This window comes from Photinus pyralis, unplaced genomic scaffold (assembly GCF_008802855.1).
Source record: "Photinus pyralis isolate 1611_PpyrPB1 unplaced genomic scaffold, Ppyr1.3 Ppyr1.4_LG6, whole genome shotgun sequence".
Classification (NCBI taxonomy): Eukaryota; Metazoa; Arthropoda; class Insecta; order Coleoptera; family Lampyridae; genus Photinus; species Photinus pyralis.
In genome coordinates, this window is record NW_022170663.1 from 7,267,222 (window position 1) to 7,273,221 (window position 6,000).

At 34.1% G+C, this 6,000-nt stretch overlaps 1 long non-coding RNA gene across 1 annotated transcript; it reads left to right on the forward strand.

The window, feature by feature from the left end:
• The first annotated feature begins 4,874 nt into the window (after positions 1 to 4,874).
• LOC116173035 lies at positions 4,875 to 5,288 on the forward strand. Its single transcript, XR_004145839.1, has 2 exons — positions 4,875 to 4,961; positions 5,015 to 5,288. It is a non-coding gene; the product is annotated as an uncharacterized LOC116173035 (long non-coding RNA).
• Positions 5,289 to 6,000: the final 712 nt, after the last annotated feature.

The following is a 6,000-nucleotide window of genomic DNA, read 5'->3' on the forward strand; positions in this document are numbered from 1 at the left end:
ATTTTACGAGATGTCACGGATTTCAAGCATACTTCTCAGATTTCATGTCAGACTTCAACAATAATGGACTACTATTTTTAATTATAATAAAATTCAACAAACCTAATTAATATTGGAATATTTGTTCATGATTTTATTTTAATAAAATGGCGACAAAAATCAGTTGTTTGGTATGTATCTCCTGTTCGGTTGCTTCCATCCAAAAAACTACCTATTACAAAAATGGTACTGGACTAAATCCTCTACAAGTTTTGTCTGAAACATTTTTTCCATTTTATATACAAATGGTTTCCATGATATTAAAGTGGGTCATATTTCTTAAAATTACAAATACAGCGCTCTTTCCTCAGGAAATTGCACTTATAATTTACGAATTATGTTGCAGATTTCTCCAAAAAGAGTTGGGAAGATGTCTTTTCTATAGATAACGCCTTTTTTCCTACTACTTTAATCTTCATTTTCCGCTTGTTATCGCAAACTGGAATCTTATTAATTCACTGAATGGTCGTAAAAAGCATACAAACATAAAGATTTTTAAGGATGAAGCTATGGTATCTGACTCACAAGCTATTGATATGTTCACCTTTTATTTTTCACGTTTTTATGGCAGTGCTGGCAAATTGACCTGTAATAATAAAAGTATACCTTTCTCTTCCTTTGAGGACGATATTTTAGTGGGATGGTTGAAATCATCCTTATCTTGTGGAAGTGATGAAATAAGTAATAGATTATTAAAATTAGTTAACCGTTTAATTGCCAAACCATTATATTACATAATTAATTTAAGTTATCAAACTTGTGTTTTCCCATGTCGTTTGGAAGTTGATGCGACTGTTGAAACAGGGAGTCCCAAATGACGTTGTCAACTATAGGCCGATTAGCTTGCTTTAAAATTTGTCCAAAGTTTTTGAATCAGTAATTAATAAACAATTAATGAACTATTTAAAAAAGTTCAATATCATTATTACCAATCAGCATGGTTTTGTCTGCATAAATTACAATCGATCGACTGACACTGCTTTATGTGAGTATACAGCTGAAGCTGCTTACAAAAGTTGTACTACACGGCATGTTTAGGAACGAACTCGTTCCATTTTCAAGTGTATAGTAAAAAAGGTTTTTTTCAGATCAATACACATTAATTAAGGCAGTGTATAGTACAGTATTGTATAGTACTTACACATTGGTGTAAGATTAAACCTTTCGGTAGAACAAAAATTGAATTTGACTTTCGGTTTGACAATAAGCCAGGACTCAGATTTATGATAAATGAACAAAATTCAATTAGCATATTGTTATTTTGAGCATTTTCTGAAATATGAACTGTATTATGTTTCACGGTCTATACATATTTCATCTACATTTTTAAGACTAAATAACAGTCTTAAGACTAAATAACATGTCACGTTATTACGGCTGTGGTTATTTTACAATGGTAGCCCGAATACATCGTTTGTCTATTTCAAGACCCATAGGGCGTATGTATTTTATCTGTGCCCATATGGATAGCAAATTTACGTTGATACGGTACTTTTATCTAATACGGTTTCGGATTGTAAAGCGTTGTATTTGTTGGAGTGCCTGCCAATAACCTGAATTTTACTTATTTTTAAGTTCAGAAAATGTTAACTTACAAGTAGCGTTTTAAAGAATCGGTAAAAAACCAAAAAAATTGGGAACCGTGTCAAAAAGCACAATGGCCACATCTGATTCGAGAAAATCGTGTTCAGTTTTCAGGAATGCGAGGGTAAGAGCAGTCCAAAATGGTTGCAAGTTACAATGTTAAGTGAAACGATGTAGAAAAATCACTCAACTGATTTATTGTGCAAATCACAGTCTTAGATTCCACGAAACATTCTTTTACAGTGCAAGGGTTTGCAGCCGTCCGGCAGTTGATTAGTCGCCTTCTACGACACGCAGTGACCCCTGCGGTAGGGGTATTCTTTCCCGCCCCTACACGGGTATAAATTACACATCGACAAGAAAAACCCAATGAAAATGGAGCGATATCCGTATCGAGAAATGCTTGCGAATAAATTATCGAACGTTATCTTCAACGTGTTTGAACTGCAATTTAAATTTAATTGTTGTTGCACATATTACAATGCGATATTGAGGCGAGACGCACGCAACGCAACTCATGGTCACTGCACGCACGCTTTGTGTTCTGTTGAAATTACTAAAAAAGAGAGAAAGAAAGCAAGAGATAGATAGAGGAGAAGGAGTTGAGAGAACAGAAAAAAAGTACAAAAGAAAATGTAAATAATAAGCATTTATTGCCACCAGTGGCATTTTAAGGTGAACATATTACTACATCATAATTTAATATGACAAACTTCAATTTCGAGTCTATCAGAAGGACACCTAGATCTTTCACCGATTCTACTATTACACATATTATTACACATACACAAATCGCGCTTATCAATTAGATCAACAAGACCCTGCAAACTTAAATGAATTTTTAGAAAAACGAGCAAGTAGCATGGCAGCATCAAATTCAGGTGATGTTGCTAATGCGGCCAAGTTTAAAACAATGGTCTCTGTAGCAACCAGCTCTACATAAACAAATATGAAAACTAATAAATTAAACAAATATAGCAAACGAGCTCCTGGGTATGGCTATAGCATGTGCAAAGCCAAATTTTAAACCTGATGTTAGTTTTGATTTTATTTAAAGTGTGTATTAATTGCTTCCATAAATAAGAAAATTGGCACTGCACATCATGCACAAAACCAAATTTGGAAAACGGCGCTACATTTGCTATTATTCCAAGTGGCTATGTATCAAATTTCATTTCTTTCGTTTATGAGTTATCGTGCTAACGGACGGACGGACGGACAGACACCGCAAAATTATAAACTCGCTAGGAGCTTGTTAATAAGCGTGAGATATCGCAATTCGAATGTGAATATTGCAACAGTAAAGGAAGTCATGAAATATATTGTATGAAATAAAAAAATTTCCCGGTACAAAAGAGATTAGAAGTTATTATTTTTTTTTATTATTAAAATTAATGTGTCTCAACATCAAAGGTCATTGACACAGGAACAATCAAGTATTAGCCATACATTTCTAAACTTAACCTAAGAGCTATACGCTAAATTTTGTCATAGATATTGATACTTTGGAGGAACTTGGTCGGTAGAGTTTAGAATTTCATTTAAGCTGTTCTTCAGTGTGTGGAAGCGTCGAGTATTTGCATGATGTTCGCAGTCGATAAGGATGTGTTTTATAGTCAGTGGATTGTTGCAGTGTTCACAGACTGGTGGAGGATCGGAGGTTAAGAGATGCATGTGAGTCAATCTTGTGTGTCCGATTCGCAGTCTTCGAATGATAATTTTACTTTTCCTGGACATGGGGGCAGCTTTAAATGGCTTTACTGTTGGATTGATCTCGTGAAGTTTTGAGTGAACACTGTTCCAGTGCGTCTGCCAGGTTTTGCGTATGTGGCTCTTATAGAACGCTTTTAAGTCTGTGGAAAGTTGGATCGAGTTTTGGAAGTATGCTAAGCGTTGTGTCGATAATAGGAATTGTTTTCCTCCATGGAGGGTCTATTGCAACTGGGTTGGGTAATGTTTTAGAAAGGTCTACATTAGCGAGAAGCGGCGGGAGCATTTCAGGGAGTGGGATNAAATTGTTCATTTTAAGCACCAGTTAACATCAAGACAAAATTTACCATTAGAATTGTCTGAAATTGCAACTCATGTTTGCACAAAAATTAGTAATGATTTGTTTGAAATATTCACAAAATTCTCAAATATAAACAAACTTAAGCGCATAATTGCATATTGTCGCAGATTTGCACGAAATATGAAACGCAATCAGACAAAACTAGTAGGGAACTTAACTGTAGAAGGGCCGAATGAGTCGTTCAAAATCATTTTACGAATTACCCAAGAGGTGAAGTTGGGCGTGGAACTGCATCAATTAAAATTTAAAAAGGAAATAAAGTCTAATGTTAAATCTCTAAATCCATTTATTGATGGGGAAGGTATAATACGGGTGGAAGGAAGCATCCTATCATTTTTCCAAATAAATCACATATTACGACGATAATATAATCGTCTGATTATATTATCGTCATAACATGAGCACGTTAGGTCGCTTCAGTTTGCGGGAAAGATTTTTATTAGTCAACAGTAATAGGGAAATTAAGAACGTATGTACTTCATAAATGCGTCACCGGTTTTAAATTAAAAGCTAAAAGGCTATGGAACAATTAATTGGATCGCTATCAACAGATAGAGTGGCTGAGGCTAGAGTGTTCCAGAAGGTGTGTGTTGATTTTGAAGGACCCTTTTATATAAAACAGATAACAGTCCGCAGATCAATAATAACGAGAGCCTATAATGCTTTATTTGTATGTTTCGTAACACATATCGACATTGTGTCAGATTTGACCACAGAAACTTTTATAGCCGCGGTAAAAAGATTTATAGGAAGAAGAGGTGTTCCATCAGTAATTTATAGCGATAGTGGGACAACATTTAAAGGTGCGAATAATGAATTAAGAGAATTATATCAATTATTTATGTCAAGAGATCATTGAAATAAGGTAGAAAATACCATAGCTAGCTTATAGTCCAGGCTAAATAGCTCTAATAGTATATTAAGTAATAAGGGATTAGAAAGAGTTTTTGTTCCTGAAAGAATGGTTTAATATTCTTGAGGGAACAAAAACTAGTTTAATCCAGTGTTACTTATACTATTTTTTCCAATACCGACCGATCTGAATCCATTTGAAAATTAAACATGCTATAAAAAAATATGAAAAAGTAAGGTAGGTTTTTTAGGATGTCATAGTTACGCTCGCTTGTTTGTAACTGTCAATAAAAATTAAGAATTTTTTATTTTAGTAAAATCATGCCTTAAACCCTTCTACAAATATTGAAGACGAAAGTGACGAAGCATATGAAGGCGCTTCTTTCATCCCCTAAGATGTCACTTGTTGATAAAGGTTAGTTTGTGTAAAACATTGCATGCTCATGCTTCCAAAGTTTGTGGTTGTAGATTGTGACAATTATGGATATTGGAGGAAGTTGCAGTTTGCAGATCAGAGGAATTGTTAAAAATGAACGTAGGCAACATAGAAGATGGAGAATCGATGCTGGTAGTTAGAATTCTAGATACAAAAACTAAAAGTCAAGAGTTTTTACCATTGTTGAGGCGGAGAAGAACTCAGTTATTTGGCATTATATAGGAAGATCTGGATGTACCACTAAGGCCCTTTATAAATTGTGCTTTTCATATTACCTGTTCTCAAAATAAAGAAAATGAATAGGTACTTTCTGAATGTTTTACAAGAAATCTGAGGGATTAAAATTACCTATTACTGCACAAAAATTGGGGATTAAATTCAATAAAAACGCGTCGGCATTGGAAAAAATAATTAATTTTCAAAAAAAATTAGTTACCGGGCGAAACCGGGTTTTTCATGCAGGTGAAATGAATAGAAATTGGGAAAAAATAATTAAAACAGCTGAATTTTTCCGCGGGTGAAATCACGGGGGTTGAAAGGGGTGGAAGTGGTGTTTTGCAAATTGTGGCAAAACTATTAATTTTAGACGAAAATGTTAAATGTAAAAATTATAGAGATTAAAAAAATGAGCAACTTTTGTATCTACACTATTTTCACATAACCTCCAATTTTCCTAGAAAAACCGGAAACATGGTTTTTTTCGTTTTTTATTCTTATTTTTGCGAAAAAATGTCGTAGGGGTTTGAAATTTGGAGGAAACATAGCTTGTTTTATGATAAAGAAGAAGATAATTTTTTGGTCCTGTAAAGTTGAACCGTTTCCAAGATCTCACGATTTCTGAAAAAAACGACCTATTTTTCAAGGGGACGAAAAATCTATTTTTTTCATCGTACAGAGGTGCGTGGGGTAGCAAAATTTTCGTAACGACTTACATTTTAATAATCAAAAATATTATTCCAATAGAAAAAGAAAAGCGGCAAAAACGTGGGGAACAGTTTTAAGGTATATTGTTTTTGAC